This window comes from Saimiri boliviensis, chromosome 12 (assembly GCF_048565385.1).
Source record: "Saimiri boliviensis isolate mSaiBol1 chromosome 12, mSaiBol1.pri, whole genome shotgun sequence".
Classification (NCBI taxonomy): domain Eukaryota; kingdom Metazoa; phylum Chordata; class Mammalia; order Primates; family Cebidae; genus Saimiri; species Saimiri boliviensis.
This window is the reverse complement of record NC_133460.1, coordinates 76,560,055-76,578,928: the sequence shown is the minus strand read 5'-3', so window position 1 is coordinate 76,578,928 and position 18,874 is coordinate 76,560,055. Positions and strand designations below refer to the sequence as shown.

General features: G+C 38.6%; 1 pseudogene; it reads left to right on the top strand.

The window, feature by feature from the left end:
* Positions 1–7,968: 7,968 nt before the first annotated feature.
* On the top strand, positions 7,969–8,974 carry LOC101032141 (glyceraldehyde-3-phosphate dehydrogenase pseudogene; annotated as a pseudogene).
* The last annotated feature ends 9,900 nt before the right edge of the window (positions 8,975–18,874 follow it).

The window sequence follows — 18,874 nt, the reverse complement described above, 5'->3', positions numbered from 1 at the left end:
CTCAGGTGTTCCACCTGCTTTGGCCTCCCAAAGTGTTGGGATTACAGGCGTGAGCCACCGCACCCAGCCCATGTTTCTTAAAGTAATGTATATTTAATATATGCTTATCAGAAATGCATTATTAAGTATGATGTTTTAGCCTAAATATGTCAATTTTTAATCCTTAGAGTGCTAAAATGGCAAAAAGAATAGAACACCTGAACAGGTGCAGAAGGTCTCAAAAGGGAGTTGAGTTTTAGGAAACTGGCTGTTAAGTGATGTGACCTTATTCCCTAAAATACCTTACAGAGTGATGAGAACACAGCTGATTCTCACATTTGTACTGATTGGTTGAATCTTGCCAGGAGAAGGATGTGAATTCAAGTTTAAATTCAGAGCTTCTGCTGACTTAAAAAAAAATAGGATATGTGCCTCCTTCTATCTTGCTGCCGTATGATGCACAGCCTACCCATGGGAAGACACCTAGCCAAGAACTTCATTTATGGAGTCAGCTAGACCTGGATTCAAATCCTGGCTTCACATGTTCTAGCCATGTGATCCTGGACAAGTCAATTAATCTGTTTTAAATTTTCTTATTTATACATGAAGGTTGTTGCAAGCATTAAAGGAGGTATGTGCAGTACTAAACATAAGGCTACTTACTGATAGAGTGTGAGCTCAATACTAATTAGCTCTTATTAGTTTCATTTTGTGCTAACAATGCAGAATACATCTGTTAACTCCTTTCTTGGGGATTTCTGCTGTATATTCACAAGCAAGGATGAATGGGTGGGAACATGAAATGGTTAAAGTTCAGCTATAACAACTGGAAAAACAATACTGACTTCAACATGGTAGAAATGTATTTCTCTTTTACTTTAAAGTCAGGAAGTAGGCTCTTCTTCATGACATCCTCAGAAACTGGCTCCTAGTCTACTGTGTGGCCTCCATTTCCCAGTCATCTCATGGTCCAATATGGTGGCTCTAATTTTAGCCATCAGGTTTTCATTCCGGCCAATGGGAAGGAGGAAGGAGATTGAATAGGACAAAAAGTGATGCTATTTCTTTAAGAAGGTGCTGCATGAACTTCTGTTTACATCTCATCGACCAACATGTAGTTCCATGGCTTCACTTAGCTGCCAGGAAAAATGTATTATTCTGGGTAGCTGTCCAGCTAAATTTTTTGTTACTATGGAAAAGAGAGAGAATGAAAAGCAGGGGCCAATTATCAGACTGTCACAGAGAGCCACTTTCTAGGGCAGCCAAAGCAGGGAGACTTTTCAGAGTCTGATGGAGCTTAATGACACAGGGGAAAGTGATGATTAAAAGTAGTTGGTGTCTGATAAATTTGATCTTATCAAGAAAATATCATCCAGAATTACCCTAATACTATAAGGGATCTATCCCTGCTTGCTGACCAGCAACCCCTCAATATATTGTCCACTGCAATAGCACTGGCAACATGCGACAATAGAGCATTTGAAATGTGGCTAGTCCACATTAAGATGTGCTATAAGTATAACATACATACTAGGTTTTGAAGACTTAGTATAAAAACTGTAAAATAGCTCATTAAGTTTTAGCATGCCTACATGTTGAAGTGATATATTGTTTATATTGGATTAAATAAATTATATTATTAAAATTAATTTCACTTGCTTATTTTTACTTTTATTTATTTTATTTTTGAGACAGGGTCTTACTTTGTCACCCAGGCTGGAGTGCAGTGGTGTGATCTCAGCTCACTGCAACCTCCACCTCTGGGGCTCAAGCCATCCTACCACCTCAGCCTCCCAAGTAGCTTGGACTACATGTGTGCAACACCATGCCTGGTTAAATTTTTGTATTTTTTTGGTGGAGATGGGGTTTTTTCATGTTGCTTAGGCTGGTCTTGAACTCCTGGACTCAAGCAATCTGCCCACCTCAGCCACCCAAAGTGCTGGGATTACAGACATGTGCCATTGCACCTGGCCTATTTTTACTTTTTAATTTAAAATTACACATGTCATTTGTGTTATATTTTTACTGGAAAACACTGACTGTCCTAAGTCTAATAGAGCCTGTGTCCTCAGAAAGGAGGTTCTATATAGTCCTGCGAGGGATCAGTCCCTGAATGACTGATCAAATGGATGACACATTCTCTAACATAAGATTCAAAGACCAAGATTTTGGTAACATACTTGGAAGTACTGTCTGAAGGAGATGATTCTATATTACTTGCCCTTGACAGGCCTGTCCCCATAGGGGACAGATCCCAATGTCACTACACCCAAGAGCATCTGAGTGGACTCTGCCGCATGCTATGGCTCTAGTTCAATGAACCATTCTAGGATTCCATTTTAGGATTACTTTTATCATTTCTATCACTTTCCACATAGCGAGAAACTGGCTAATATTGCAAGTGATCTCCTGAAGAGGGATGGCATGTCTGAACTTCAACTTAGAAAACTGGAATGTTAAGGAAACATATTTGCCAATCTAGTCTACTTATTTTCATTTCTCTTCCTGTTAAGGATCCCTAATTATCCAGGACAGTGGTTCTAGTATCACTTGGGAGCTTGTTAGAAATGCAAGTTCTTAGGCCCTACCCCAGACCTAATGGATCAAAAACTGTGGTGGGGCCCTGTGGCTCATGCCTGTAATCCTAGCACTTTGGAAGGCTGAGGAGGGAGGGGATCCCTTGAAGCCGGGAGTTTGAGATTAGCCTGGGTGACAAAGTGAGATGGCATCTCTATGAAAATCTAAGAAAAATCTGCAGAAAATTAAGAAAAAAGGTTGGCTTGATGTGGTGGCACATGCCTGTAGTCCCAGCTACTCAGGAGGCTGAGGTAGGAGGATTGCTTGAGCACAGGAGGTCAAGACTGCAGTGAGTTATGACTGAGTCAGCCTTGGGTATTGTAAAAACACTCCAAATGATTTGACTTAAATTAGTTTGAGAAGCATTAGTTTAAAGCTATAGTTTTCTTGCCACATATATCTTCACCCCCATAAGGCATATTCAGTATTTTTTTAAGTTAAAGGGTTGTCCTGTTTAATGGTGTATACTATGAGGAGATGAACCATGAGAGGACAGCATATGCAGGAATTGTTACTTTTAGGCTGTAAATAAATGTGATATTACATTTCTTGCTGGTTTCTAAGTAAAATTTGGTAAGAAAAATAATTTTGAAAAAAATCTAAACAATAGAAAGTAATGGAGGCTGTTTTTTGGGGGGTTTCAGTCTCCTTAGCCCACCTCACCCAAACCGCACTGCTGAATCCCACTCCTGGGTTTCCTGGAATTCCACCCCGGAAGTGGCCATGGCTGCCACAGCCAATCTGTCCATGCTCTACTTGCCAGCTCTGGTGGCCATTCCATCTTCCCATCTGCTTGCAGCCTCTGCCCCTCATCTCTCCACTCCCTGTCCTGATTCCTATCTCTGAGTGGCATCTCTGAGCTGTTCTCACTTTCTCTTTTAGTCACTGTGATTAGTTTCCCACTGCAGGGCCTCACACATTTCTAATCTCTTAAGTCTGTCCTCAACTCCACAGATATTCAAACCTTGTTCTTCTTCTAAGGCAGAGATTCTGTAACTTTGCTCTTGAAATTTGATGTATCATGACAGGTTCAGCCAGCAGCAGCAGCTGCTGCAACAGGGAAAATATCTGGCACATCCATCACTAAACACTTGGGAACACAAACGGCAGCTCGCATACAATGGTGGACATCCCTGCTTGCTGACCAGCCACCCCTCAAGCCCACCCTGTGGGACTGACTTTTGTCCCAGAAACTTTTAGCGCTCTTGAGTTTCTTGAGCTGCTGATGCAAAGTGCTGCCTCCCAAGCCCAGCAAGACTTCTTGCCCTTTAGGGCAGGGATTAGGTGGAGTGGGTACGGTAGGGATGGGATATTAGTGAATCTGAAAACTGATGCCTTGGCCTTTCCAGCTCTTTCGTTACAGGCATCAACAATGTGTATGGCATTTTATAGTTTACAAACCACCTTCAGATAGCATCATTTACAAAGCCTCTCAACCACTCTAAGCAGGGAGCAAGGCATTACCATCATCACTATTTACAGATGAGATAGTGGAGAACCAGAAGGTTGCCATCTTTCCCCAAGGGGGCTCAAACAATAAAAGCAAAGTTGGGCTTATACCCAGGTTTTATGTCAACTTGACCTTTAGTTTACCAACCCCGCCTTGCTAAGTGGATAAAATATCACACTAATGAATCCCAAAGGACCTCTCAACTGCTTTGTTCAGCAAAGATTTGACCATAGTAAATGCATTTATGGAAATCACATTTGTATTCAGTTTACAAATGGCAGTCAAATCCATGACTTTAAGTAATCTGTATAATAACCTTATGTAGAAGCTTTTCTTATTCTGGTTTTATGCATGAGGAAACTCAAACTGAGGAAGGATGAGTAAGTTTCTCAAGGTTACACTGCTACTGGGTATCACAGATGAGTGTCAGTTTTCCTCACAATAGAACCTCTGTCCACTGTGTACAGCTCCCCTCTGCTATGAATTCCAAACTGAAAAAAGGGGAGATGAACAAACATAGTGAGGCAGATTTCCCAAACCATTTCTGTTTAGAAACATAGATGCTTTGAGTTTCACCTGTATCCTTCCACAAACTCTCCCAAGCTCTAGAGTGGTAGCAAGTAACCCAAGTGATGCTTCTGATTGGCTGAGGCTGGGAAACACAGCTGCAGGTGAAAGATGCATGCCAAATACTGCGATTTGTCTTCTCTAAACCCCTCAGTTTTTTCATACAGGGGTATTTCCTTTCAATGAGCGTTCTGGGTAGGCTTTTGGGTAGGAAGTTATTGGGAGGACTGTGACTACTGGCACCTTGGAGGCAGAGGTAGGAGGATTTCTTGAGCCCAGAAATTTGAGACCAGCATGGGCAATATGACGAGACCCTGTATCTACAAATAATAAAACAATTAGCCAGTTGTGGTGGTGCATGTCTGTGGTCCCAGCTACTCAGGAGGCTAAGGTGGGGAGGTCATTTGACTCAGGACTTTGAGGCTGCAGTGAGCCATGTTCATGGCACTGCACTCTAGCCCAATGACAAAGACAGGCTCTCTCAAAAATCCATTTTTGTCTTTATTTTTTAGAGATGAGGTCTTGCTCTCTCACCCAGGCTAGACTGGAACTCCTGGGCTCACGTGATGCTCCCACTTCAGTCTTCCACTTCAGTCTTCCAAGTAGCTGGGGCTACAGGTGTGCTACTGCTCCTGGATCCTTTTCTTTATTCTTTATACACAATTTTCTAATCATCAGATATTTGGCTTCACTGTATAGCAACATGACTCTAATGAAATTTCATCTGGTCAAACACTGACCTTGTTAAGATAATTTTAGATTCAAATTACAACCTCTAAGGGCTAGCCATGTCTTCAAATTCCATGTAGTATCAAGAGTCACAATTCTTCTGAAAACAGACATCGGTTGTTAAATTGGTTCTTAAATATTTCCTGTGAAGAATTCTCATTGTCAGAAGACTCTAGAATCTTCAACCAGCATCAGCATCATCTAGCAGCCTGTTAGAAATGAAGCGGCTGAGGGGCTGCTTCAGGTGTCGTGAATGAGAAACTGCATTTAACAAGATACCCAGGTGACTCACATGCACCTTTAATATTTGGGAAGCAGTGTTTTAGGCCACCTTTCCATTTAGTTACATACAGTTACAACTTACTGTCTCTCAAGGGAGGCACTTAAAATTTGTTTTAATTTTAAATTCAGGTGGTACATGTGTATGTTAGTTACAAGGGTATATTGTGTGATGCCGAGGGTTGGGCTTCCAATCCCATCACCCATATAGTAAACATAATACCGAATAGGAAGTTTGTCAGTCCTTCCCGGACTTGCTCCCTCCCTCTCCCACTTTCGCAGTCCCCAGTGTCTATTGCTTCCATCTTTATGTCCCTGTGTATTCAATCTTTAGCTCCCACTTATCGGTGAGAACATGCATATTTGGTTTTCTATTCCTGCATTAATTCACTTAGGATAGGCTGGGCACAGTGGCTCATGCCTATAATCCCAGCACTTTAAGAGGCTGAGGTAGGTGTATCACTTGAGGTCAGGAGTTCGAAACCAGCCTGGCCAACATGGTGAAACCCCGTCTCTACTAAAAATACAAAAATTAGCTAGGTGTGGTGATAGATGCCTGTAATCCCAGCTACTTGGGAGGCTGAGGCAGAAGAATCACTTGAACCTGGGAGGCGGAGGTTGTGGTGAGCTGAGATGGTGGCATTGCACTCCAGCCTGGGCAATAAGAGCACACCTCTGTCTCAAAAAACAAACAAAAAAATTAACATAGCATAATGGCCTCCAGCTACATCCATGTTGCTGCGAAGAACAAGATTTCGTTCTTTTTTATGGCTGTCTTACATATGCATCCATGCTGCATATGTAACACATTTTCTTTATCCAGTTCACTGTTGATGGTCACCTAGGTTGATTCCATATCTTTGCTATTGCGACTGGTGCTGTGAAAAACAATTGAATACAGGTGTCTTTTTGGTAGAGCAATTTATTTTCTTTTGGTCATATACCCAGTAATGGGATTACTGAGTCAGATGGTAACTTTACTTTTAGTTCTATGGGAAATCTCCAAACTGCTTTCTACGGGGGCTGAACTAATTTACATTCCCACCAACAGTGCATAAGCATTCATCAGGAGGTACTTTATCTTTTGTTTTATGTAGTCCTCACAACAACCCTTCAGGGAAAGTAGTAGTATCCCCAAGCTCTCAAAGAGGAAACTGGTTTTGAGAGATTTAATAACTTGACCAATTAGTAGTTAATGGCTGAAATGGAGTTAAAATTAGATCTGTCTACTCCTTGCAACATTTGCCTTAAAACTTTTTCTTTCTCTCCTTTCTCAAGCCTCTTCATTAAGTTAGTTTCCAATCTCTCCAGGTCTTTTTGAAGGCGGCATGGTAAGAAAAGCAAACAATAAATAAAAAACAAATGTTATATCAAACTATTGTGAATAAAAAATTCTAATTTATTTATGGGAATGTAAATTGGTACAACTATTATGGAAAACAGCATGGAAGTTCCTAAAAAAGTTAAAAATAGAACTACCATATGATTCAGCAATCTCACTACTGGGTATGTATCCAAGGGATGTGAAATCAGTGTGGTGAAGAGTTATCTGCACTCCTGTGTTTATTGCAGCACTATTCACAATAGCCAAGATAAGTAATCAACTTAAGTGCCCATCAAAGGATTAATGGATAAAGAAAATGTAGGATATATAAACAATGGAATAATATTAGCCTAAAAAACAAAACAAAACAAAACAAGAAATCCTGTTTTTTTGGTGACAACTGGATTAAGCTGGAGGACATTGTGTTAAGTGAAATAAACCAGGCATACAAAGACAAATATTACATGTCCTCACAGTGGCGTGTAAAAAAGGTGACTTCATAGAAACATAAAGTAAAATGGTAGAGGCAGGGGAAGGGAGCTTGAGGAGATGTTGGTTAAATGACACAAAATTTTAGTTAGGAAGAATGAATTCAAGAGATCTAAGTGCAGTATGGTAAAAAAAAAAAGTCTATCAAAATTAAAAATCTGGAACAAATACATTTTTTGGGTACACATTTTTAACACATATGACAAAAATCTTAACAACCCTAATATATAAAGAGTGTTTATAGATCAATAAAAGCACTTTCATAGAAAAGACAGACCAATTAACACGAAAAACCTCTCTAGCAATCAAAAATATAAGAGAGAGATGTTTTCATTTCCCAAATTGACAGATTTAAAAGAAAAAACCCAATGTAGGTGAGAATGAGGGCAATAGATCCTCAAATTTTCTGTTATTAAAAATGATGTTTTAGAAGAATACTTAATGAAAAGGAAAGATGCTTGCCATATATTAGTAAGAAAAGCACGTAGAAAATGAATGCAATTACTCTCTGCTCCTCCCGTTAAACAGACAGCAGCATCTTCTCATGCAACACCAGCTGCATCCCTGAGACACCATGGTGAAGATGAAAACCAGAGTAAATGAATTTGGCCAAATCGGCTATCTGGTCACCAGGGCTGCTTTTAACTTTGGCAAAGGGGATACTGTTGCCATCAATAACCACTTCATTGACTTCAACTACATGATCTACATGGTCCAGTGTTATTCCCCCCATGGCAAGTTCCATGGCACCATCAAGGCTGAGTACAGGAAGCTTGTCATCAATGGAAATCCCATTACCATCTTCTAGGAGTGAGATCCCACCAAAATCAAATGGGGTGATGTTGGTGCTGATTATGTTGTGTAGACCACTGGCATCTTCAATACCATGAGAAGGCTGGAGATGTTTTAGAAGAGGGAGCCAAAAGGGTAATTATCTCTGCCCTCTCTGCTGACACCCCCTTGTTTGTGATGGGCATGAATCACGAGAAGTATAAAAACTGCCTCAAGATCATCAGCAATGCCTCCTGTACCATCAACTATTTAGCCCCCTTGGCCAAGGTCACCTATAACAACTTTGGCGTCATGGAAGAACTTATGACCGCAGTCCATGCCATCACTGCCAACCAGAAGACCCTGGATGGCCCCCTTTGGGAAACTGTGGCATAATGGCCATGGGGCTCTCCGGAACATCATCCCTGCATCTACTGGTGCTGACAAGGCTATGGGCAAGGTGACTCCCAAGCTGAATGGGAAGATCATTGGCATGGCCTTCCAGGTCCCCATTGCCAACATGTTGGTCATGGACCTGACTTGCTATCTGGAGAAACATGACAAATATGATGACATCAAGAAGGTGGTAAAGCAGGAATTGGAGAGCACCCTCAAGGGATCCTGGGCTACACTAAGCACCAGGGTGCCTCCTCTGACTTTAACAGTGACACCCACTCTTCTGCCTTCAGTGCTGGGGCTGGCATTACCCTCAATAATCACTTTGTCAAGCTCATTTCCTGGTAGACAATGAATCTGGATACAACAACAGGATGGTGGACCGCATGGCCCAGAAAGCCTCCAAGGAGTAAGACTCCAGACCAACCACCAGCCCCAGTGAGAGCACGAGAGGAAGACAGAGGCCCTCAGCTGCTAGGGAGTCCCTGCCACACTCAGTTCCCCACCACACTGAGAATCTCCCTTCCCCACAATTTTCACACAGACCCCCTGAAGAGGGAGGGGCCTAGGAAGCCCCACTTTGTCATATACTTTCAATAAAGTCTCCTGTACTCAAAAATTAACTAATTAATCAAAATGTATTGAATACTATCATTATGCTAAGAAGAGTCAATTCCTGCTTGCTTTTTAAAATATAATTCTTCATCATTCAACTTGAAATTCCTGCCCTTGAAGAGCTAAACTCATATAGGAGAAACTGACATTTTCTTCCTCAATATTTTAATATGAAAAATTTCAAACATATAGAGGAGTTAAAATAATTTATACACCACCTGAATTCTACAATTAACATGTTGCCACATTTACTTTGTCACATATCCATCCCTCCATCTCTCCATCAATCCACTTTTTTTTTACTTTGCAGAATTTCAAACTAAGTTGCAGTTATTTATATCCCTCACCCCTAAATGCTTCAGTATGCATATCATTAACACGAGTTCAATCTTTGTTTATGGTTCTTTTAAATTTTTGAGGTAATTGTCATATAGCAAAGTGCACAAATATTACATGTGCCATTGGAGGAAATTTTGTTTTTGTTAGAGATGTGATCTCTCACTATGTTGACCAGGCTGGGCTCTGACTCCTAGGCTCAAGGAGATCCTCCTGCCTCAGCCTCCCAAGTAGCTGGGACTATTTGCTACCATGCAAGGCTTTGGAGGAATTTTAACAAATGTATACATCAGTGTAATCTAAGGTTCTATCAAGACATAGAGCATTATTCTCACTCTAGAAATTTCTCTCTTCTTCCTTCCCAGTTAATCCCTGTTCATCTGACCCTCTACCCAGGGGTAACGACTGTCGACTTTTTAAAGAGATACATAAATTATTTTTGGCTGTTCTAGAACTTAAAACAAATGGAATAATATAATATGTGCTTTCAAATGTAAGGCTTTGTTAATTTAGCATAATGTTTTTGAGATTCATCTATGTTATTTTGTGTATCATTAGTTAATTCTTTTTTATTGCTGAGTAGTCTTCTGCTGTGTAAGTATATGATAGGTTATTTATTCAGTTTCCTCCTGTTGACAATACTTAGTCTGTTTCTAGTTTTGGAACATTTTGAATAAGGGTATATGTATGTTATTTTCTTTTTGTGGAAACAGGCTTTCATTTTTCTTGGGCAAACATTTAGGAGTGAAATTGCTGAATCATAAGGTAGGTACTAGATTTCATTTTAAATGAAACTGCCAGACTATTTCCCAAAGTTATTGTGCCATTTTATACTCCCAACAAGATATGAGACATTCAGTAGCTCCGTATCTTCATCAACATTTGGTATTTTTGGTCTTTTTACTTATAGCCATTCTAATGGGCGTCTCATAGTATCCCCATTGTGATTTTATTTTGTATTTCTCGGTTAGTTTAATGTTGAAGGCTTTTTTAATGTGCTTATTGGTCATTTGTATATCTTTGTGAAATGTCCATTCAAAACCTTTCCTCTAATTAAAAAATTAGATTGTTTTTATTATTGTGAAGTAAGTTGTATTATTGAGATGTAAATATAAGTGCTTTTGCCTGATGTGTCTTGTGAATATGAGAAATTGATTTTAAGGTAGTGAAAAAAGATTTCAGGTAATGTAGAAGAGGAGAATATTGCTTAGAAAGTCAGTTTTTCCCTGAAGCTTAGGGAAAAGTGATTTTTACAGAAATCACTGCTGAACTTGCTTTTAACTAATCAGTTAGTCTTTGTTTCCCAAATCATTTTGTTATCTCTAATTTGGAGATAAATAGTAGCTTTTCTTTGACATCAAACATGTCAATAAACCTGGATTGTTGGTTGTCCACCTGACTGGTTTATTCAGTTTGTGGTCTCACCTGGTAGTGTCTGCCTGATCTCTTCATTCACCTCTAAATATGCCTCACAGTCTACTTCCCATATAGCAACGATGTTGCCACATTTTAAAAAATGCTCAAAAATTTCCAGTGGCTTTCCATATCTCTGGGTTTATTTCCCAACCTCTTTGTCTAACTCACTGACTTACTCACCTTGTGGTCTTTGGAAATTCCAAGTATGCCCCTCCTGTACCAGGGTCTTTGCTGTTAGTCCAAACCGCATCATTCTGTAAGCTCCCTGCTATTTTTCAGACCTTGGTGAAAGTGAAACATTTCACAGTGGTTTGGGCCGTGAGACACATCCTGCCTAACCACCTGACCACATGGCAAAGGCCCAAATCCCAGGCTGGGCGCAGTGGCTCACCCCCGTAATTCCAGCACTTTGGGAGGCCAAGGCAGGCGGATCACCTGAGGTCAGGAGTTCCAGACCAGCCTGGCCAACATGGCGAGACCTCGTCTCTACTAAAAATACAAAAATTAGGTGGGCATGGTGGCAGGCACCTGTAATCCCAGCTACATGGGAGGCTGAACCAGGAGAATCACTTGAACCTGGGAGGTGGAGGTTACACTGAGCTGAAATCACGCCACTGTACTGCAGCCTGGGCAACAAGAGTGAACCTCTGTCTCAAAAAAAAAAAAAAAAAAAAAAAAAAGAGAAACATCCTTATTATATCTTGCTAGACAAAGGTCCAAGGAACACCACGATGACATCCCACCTGAACAAGGGCCAGAACCGCCTCATCACGGGAACATCTTACCAGTATCCTGCTGGGCAGCAAGCCATACTGCTTAGACCCCTCCCACTCATACCTATAAATTGCCCCAGATTGTAAGCAGCAGGGGGCTCTGGCATTAGGCTGGTCCCCGACTTCTGTATGTTTTATGCTGGACATAAAGCCTGCATTTGCTATTGAGCCACCCTCTTACTGAGAATGTCTTTCTTTAACCCTCACCTTCCCTTCAAAACCTAACATTTTCACTTGCTGTTCCTCCATGGCATGCCTCTAATCCCATATACAAATGTATTTCCATGGCACACCCCTCACTTAATTGAGCTATCTCCAAATATTACCTCCTGGGAGAGATCTTCATTAACTACTCATAAAACTAGCAAAGAGAAACTTTCTTCCAAAGTCTTTTTATCTCCTTTCTCTACTTTTTTCATAGCACTCATCTCCATCTTTATCTGAATGTTATAATTGAAAAATTATATTTGTTTATCCCTCTACCCTACTAGAATATAAGCTCCCTGAGGACAGGTGCTTTGTTCACTTTATTCTTTACTCTATCTTCAGAATCTAGACTTGTGACTGACACATAGTAGGTACTCTATATAAATAGTTGGTAAATGAATAAGAAAAAAAGTAGATCTGAATGTCATTCAAACAAAGAATTCAGTAACTTTGGGTATGGTGGGGTGGCTTTGGAAATCTGGCATTGAAGACAATGAGGTGCTTTTAGACAACACACCCCTACCTGGAAGGAAGACCCAAACTTAGTCGCCAAGCAACCACTATTAGCATATAAACAAATATTAAAGCACACATCATAAATAAAATAGCTAACAAGGCAGTTTTTCTATACGCAACCAGGCATTTTCTTGTTATTGTTCAATATACTTGAGTCAAAAAGACATGCAGCTAGTTATTTCTTGCTATAAAAGAAAAAAAGGCCATAAGTTGTTTACTGCCAAGAATAACTCAATTGTAATTTAGTATTTGGAAAGTATCCATCTAAGCAAGCCAGAATTTCCATTGATTTTTCTTTTCTATTTTAGTTTTTTCTTTTAATCAAGACTGTTTTTCAAACTGGTTTAGATTTACAGAAAACTTGCACAGAAAGTACAGAGACTGCCCATATACCCAATTCTACTCTCAGTGCCCCCTATTATCAACATCTTGCATTGGTTGGTACATTTGTTGGAAATGAAAATCAATGGAGATACGTTATTATTAACTAAAATCTATAATTTACATTAGGATTTGCTCCATGTGATGTACGGTTCTATGGCTTTTTCCAAGTGACAATGTAATTCACTGCCCTAAAAATCTCCTGTGCTCCAACTCTACATCCCTCTCCCTTTCCTTCTGTAAACCCCTGGCAACCACTAATTTTTTTTTTATCACCTCTATACTGTAGTTTGCTTATAATTTTACTAATTAAGAAAGTGGTCTTTGTAAATGAGAGAGGAGCTGAAGAGAAGTAAATAACAAAACATTGAAGGTAGTATTTTGTCCATGTAATTCTCCGTTGTATCTTCAGTATCTAGAATAGCGACTCAGGGATAATTCGAGTCCATCTGTTTACATTTTAACATATATCCTTACATAAGTTATTGTACAAGATTGCACATATCCTTACATATGTGATCACATATATTCTTATCTGAGGGGTCTTTAAAAAATCATGGAAAATACATATTATGAAAAAACCATGCATGCATTTCAAAATGTTTTTGCACTAAAATAAAATCACACTAAATTGATGTGTCTGAACAGGATCTAGATTGAGGCACTAAGAAGGATAAGACAACAATTTGAAATGAGCCCCTATCAGAACAAGATGAATTCTACAAAAATTGAAGCAAGGACAAACACCAAATTTACAGTGAAGCTTGGGTGGAAGAACGTTGAAACCACTGTTGCTTTAGGAAAAGTTAATGGAAACAATGCCCCAAATAAATCATTAGTTTACAAATAAATAATTCATTTTAAGAAGGAATGAGACTGTTGAAGATGAAGCCCACAATGGCAGACCATCCATATCAATTTGTGAGGAAACAATTAATATTGCTCATGAAGTAATTGAAGAGGACTGATGACTAACACCAGAAAACAATAGCCAACACCCAGGCATTTCAACTGGTTCAGCTTAAACACTCAGACTCAAGAATTAAACTTCCACTCAACGTTGCCAAAACCACTGTGCCCAGATCAGCTGCAGACAAGAGCAGTTCTTTCAATGGAAATTTTAAACAAATGGGATCAAGATTCTGAAGCCTTTCTTCTAAGAATTGTAACAGAAAATGAAACATGGCATTACCAGTATGATCCTGAAGACAAAGCACAATCAAAACAATGGATACCAAAAGGTGGACGTTGTCCAGTCAAAGCACAAGTGAATCAGTCAAGAGTATGGGTCATGGCAAAAGTGTTTTGGGATACTCAAGGCATTTTTCTTGTTGACCTTCTAAAGGGCCAAAGAAAAATAACATTTGCTTACTATGAGAGTGTTCTGAGAAAGCCAAAGACTTGGCAGAAAAACACCTGGAAAGGTTTCACCAGAGAGTCCTTCTCCACCATGACAATGCTCCTGCTCATTTCTCTCAAAAAACAAGAGCAATTTTTTGAGAGTTTCTGTGGGAAATCATTAGGCATCCACCTTACAGTACTGATTTGACTCCTTCTTATTTATTTATGTTTTCTAATCTTAAAAAATTTTTTAAAAGGCACCCATTTTTCTTCAGTTAATTATGTTAAAAAAATGCATTGACATTGTTAAATTCCCTGTTCTTTATTTAAGAACGGACTACATGGCTGGTATCACTGCTTACAGAGTAGCTTAACTTTGATGGAGCTTATGTTGAGAGATACAGTTTATATTTTCTATATTTATGTTTAATTTCATTTTTCCAAGAACATTTTCTTTTCTTTTCTTTCTTTCTTTTTTTTTTTTTTTTTAAAGTGACAGGGTCTCACTATGTTGCCCAGGCTGCTCTCAAATGATCCACCAACTTCTGCCTCTCCAGAAGCTGGGATTACAGGCACACACCACTGCACCCAGATTCCACGAATTTTTTGGAGTCCCCTCATGCATACAGTGTCATGTGTATAAAAGGATAATCCATTTATACTAGGATTTGTTAAATGTTAAATATATGTTTGACATCCTGCTAGGCACTTCGTATATATGCTTTTAAAATCTTCACCCTGTCCCCAAACCCTGTCAAAATTGAGAAATTACAGTTAAGATCAAGGTGCTTTTTAACATCCTGTTGGAATTTATAATCGAATAACAACAATAACAATAGACATTCATAGTTTGCAAAAAATTCTCACATGAATGATCTTATACTTATACCAATATTTTGAATTATTATTGGCCAGGCATGGTGTCTCATGCCTGTAATACCAGCACTTTGGGAAGCTGAGGCAGGCAAATCATTTGAACCCAGGAGTTTGAGACCAGCCTGGCCAACATGGCAAAACCCCATCTTTACTTAGCCAGGGATGGTGGAGTGCACCTATGGTCCCAGCTACTTGGCAGGCTGAGGTGGGAGGATTGCTTGAGTATGGGGGCAGAAGTTGCTGTGAGCTGAGGTCATGCTACTGTACTCCAGGCTGGATGAGAGCGTGAGTCTCGGTCTCAAATAAAATAAAAAATGGAATTATTTTTAAACTTATTTTACTGTGAGCTTAAGTGGCTTGTCCTGGAAACAGATCTAGTTTTAAGTTTTCTGTTGCCAAATTCTGCACCGTTGTATTGTTAATTAACACAGCTTGTGGCAAACCAAAACTTTTTTCTCCACTTGTCTGAATGTTTAACCATGCCATCTGCATTTTAAACTTGTGCAGTTGTTTAAGTTCAGTAATGTGTTTATTTTTCTTTCAATAAACATTAAAAAATATTTACTAAGCAGCTATGATTCTTCTGGGAGCTTTGTTTACACTGATGAATAAGACATATTTTGCCTTTGCTCTTATGGTGCCTAAAGTCTGTTCAGTTTATATTTGTTTGATTGACTAAGCTACAGTGGTGAAGGGTTTTTTCAGTTCCTTTTCATCATCAAACTATTACATGAACTTTTGTATCATTTGCACATTTGGAAACCGTATTTGACGTTCTCATATAAGTCTTGGATCTTTATATCAAGTCCTTTATTTTCTTTCTTGATGGATTTAAAGAAGAAAGCTAAAGATGGAGCTCTCTCTGGGTAAGGTTGTTCAACAAGTTTTGTAGCTGCCTAACACTTCTTTATGTTGTTCATAAGGATATCATGAAAGACTTTATCAAATGATATTCCAAACATGTAGGTCACTGTCAGTTTTTCCTCATGTCTAGTGGTTAAATGCAGGGATTCTGAAGCCCAGATACAAATCCTGGCCCTACCAGCTATTAGCTGTATGATCTCTGGCATGTTATTTGATTTCTCTGAGCCTCACTTTTCTATGTTTATAAATATATTTATACATTTGAAGTTTAATAATTAATTGTAAATTGATAAATCTCAGTAAATCTGAAACTCTAAACAAAACATATGATTTTCTAAGAAAATATGAGTAAAATTGGTGCAGGAAGATATATAAAAAACCCAAATACACCAAAAATGATAGAAGAAATGCAAAAGATTGTTAAAATTGTCTAAGGAAATAAAAACCTACTTAAATTGTTTTATAGTGGAATTCCATCTAATCTTCAAAGAAGAGTTAATTTCTATGTTAATCAAATTATTTCAGACTCTGAAAAAGTATAGAGAGTTCCTCAATTAATAATATGAAGCAAGCATAACCTTAATTATTAAAACCTAATATCTATCTATCTATCACAAAATGCTTCTGTAGTTCAACTTATGACTAAATATGAATAAATTCTATGTAAGTCCTGGCATGGTGGCTCACACCTGTAATCCCAGTACTTTGGCAGGCCGAGTTGGTCAGATCATGAGGTCAGGAGATCGAGACCATTCTGGTTAACACAATGAAACCCCGTCTCTACTAAAAATACAAAAATTAGCTAGGTGTGGTGGCACGTGCCTTTACTTCCAGCTACTCGGGAGGCTGAGGCAGGAGAATCATTTGAACCCTGAAGGCAGAGGTTGCAGTGAGTCGAGAATGCACCACTGCACTCCAGCCTGGGCAACAGAGTGAGACTCCATCTCAAAAAAAAAAAAAAAAAATTCTATGTAAAACTTAAGCAAGTCTACTTGAAAAATAAAAACTAAGTTGCAAGACTTTGACACTACATGATTTCAGACTTATTGTGAAGTTATGGTAATCAAGAACATGTTATAATGAGGCCAGGTGCAATGGCTCAAGCCTGTAATCACAGCACTTTGGGAGGCCAAGGTGGGTGGATCACCTGAGGTTAGGAGTTCAAGACCAGCTTGGCCAACATGGTGAAACTCAGTTTCTAATGAAGTACAAAAATTAACTGGACATGGTGGTGCATGCCTATAGTCCCAGCTACCTGGGAGGGTCACGCAGGAGAATGGCTTGAACCCAGGAGGTGGAGGTTGCAGTGAGCCCGAGATCACGCTACTGCACTGCAGCCTGGGTGACCGAGCAAGACTCCATCTTAAGAAAAAAAAAAAAAAAAAAAAAAAAGAACAACGTGTTTTAATGGCAAAAGAATAGTTTTATAGAACATGGAATAGAATAGAGACTCCATAAATAGACCTACACATACTTATGTACAATTGAATATTGACAAATATGCAAAGGAAATTCAATGGAGAAAGGGTCATATTTAAAAAAATTGTGCTGGAATAATTGAAACTCCATATGTAAAATCAGAACAAAAGAGTAACAAGAACAACAATAAAATCTTGACCTTATTTCACATCTATAAAGATCCTAAATCAAAATAGATTATAGACAGAAATGTAAGAGCTAAAGCTATAAAACTTCTAGGTGAAAATATGGGAGAACATCTTTGTGATCTTGGGTTAAGCATTTGAAAGACATTAAATGAAAAAAGGAAAGCACAGATATGCTAAAAAAATCTATTTAGCAAAGGACCTATATCCTGAATAAACAAATGACTCAATAATTTACAGCTCGATAATAAGTCAAACAACCCATTGACAACGTTAAATGCTGGTGACGACTTGGAGCAACTGGAACTCTCATACCTTCCTAGTGAGAATGCAAACTAGTACAGTTACTTTGGAAAAGTCTGTAAGTTTCTATAGTGCTAAAATTATCAGATGACCTAGCAATCTAACACTTAGGCATTTACCTAAGGGAATAAAAGCATTTGTACATGCAAAGACTTATACCTAAATTTGTGTAGCAGATTGAATTCTAATTGTTTTCAAAAACTGGAAACAAAAAGTTTAAAAGTTCATTCACTGGGGAATGCATAAACAAATGGTGGTATACCCATACAATACAGTACTATTCAACAGTAAAAAAGAAAAAAAACCTACTGATATATGCAAGAATATGGATGAATTTCAAAAGCATTATGTACAGTGATAAAAGTCATTTGTAAAAGCCTACATATTATATGACTTTATTTACAGTATGACATTCTGGAAAAGGTGGACCTATAAGGACAGAACTCAGACCAATAATTGCCAGGGATTGAGGTGAGACAGAAAATTGACTGCAAAAGGGTGTGAGGAAACATTTTGGTGTGATGGAAATGTTTGTATCTTTATTGTGGTGGTGATTATATGACTAAATATACTTGTCAAAACACATCAAACTATATACTTTAGAAGTATGATTTTTACTATCTATAAATTTTACCTCAGTAAAGTGTACTCAAAAATTTAGTAGGTCTAACAGTGGTGTTGAAAGAATGATAGACCCCAACTAAGTATATTTTAGGAATGCCAGGAAGGTTTGCCATTAGGGAATCCAACAATATAATTCCCTACAGCAACAAATTCAGAGGAAAAATGATGTCATCAATAAATGTCAGAAAAGAGTTTGATACAATCAGCAGCCATTTCTAATTAACATAGTAAACATACAAAAGAAACTTTTGCAAAAATATACCAGTAAACATATACAAAAATAATTACAACAAAAAGCCGGAAACAACCTAAATGCCCATCAACAGGAGAACAGATAAATAGTTTATGGCTTCACACACTGTACTATTATATGGCAGTCAAAAGAATAACTCACAGCTACATATGAAGATATGGATGAATCCTAGCAATAGAATATGGAGTGAAAAATAGAAGTCTT